Here is a 948-nt window from a genome sequence, read left to right as displayed (position 1 = left end):
AGGGTACATCAACCAAAACGTTGTGTTAACAACAAACAAGATGAGGACAAATATCCTTCAAATGTAAATAATGTACATAATTCCTCATCTTTTAAATATAGAACTGAATATGGCCACACCATCTCAACTGGTTCCTCAGAATCATATATTTAATTGAGGTGATGCCTGCAGATGCAAGAACATCTGTGTTTGGAGTAAAAGAACTCCATTTAATTTTTAAAATGCGATGAAGGCATTTATGGTGGAATTGTTCTAACAATTTAAAATGCCTTTCATATCAAGTTCAAGTTTTACAGGAATACAACAGGAATGGTAAGACAAATGATTTGTAAAGAGTCAGCTTTGTATTCATATTTATATTTTGCTGGCACCAAACACGTGACAACAAGCTGCCAAATGCTTTTGCTGCCCTTTGAATTCACAGCTGTATTTCTTTATCAAGATTTCCATAATTTTGAACAGAACTTCAAAGGTAGACGAATGAATCAACAACCTCGAGTAACTTTCCCTTAAGAAAAATTTTAGCAGGGTTACAAACAGCACCACACACCGGTTGATGCATTACAACTGTTTATTTTTTTTCAAGTTGATGGTTAAGCCAAAATTATCACAAGCTTTGTAAAATGCAGATACAAGAGATTGCAGACCTGTTTCAGATCGCAATTGTCAGCATACAAAAGTTCCCTAATGACTGAAGTAAAAACCTTCGTTTTGAATTTCAGTCTGGTCAGATTAAAAACATTCCCTGTTGTTCGATATTTTATGTAAATACCCTCCTCAGAGTTTTGAAAAGCATGTAACAATACAACAGCAAAATATATTACAAAGAGGGTGAGTGCATCAAGGTCTCCTTGCTTTATTCCATTTTCCGCAGCAAAAGATTCAGAGAGCCTACCACCAAAATTAACTCTAGCTTTCATATCTTGATGTAAAGCCCTGATCATGTTT

This window comes from Octopus bimaculoides, chromosome 12 (assembly GCF_001194135.2).
Source record: "Octopus bimaculoides isolate UCB-OBI-ISO-001 chromosome 12, ASM119413v2, whole genome shotgun sequence".
Lineage (NCBI taxonomy): Eukaryota > Metazoa > Mollusca > Cephalopoda > Octopoda > Octopodidae > Octopus > Octopus bimaculoides.
This window is presented reverse-complemented; position numbering follows the sequence as displayed.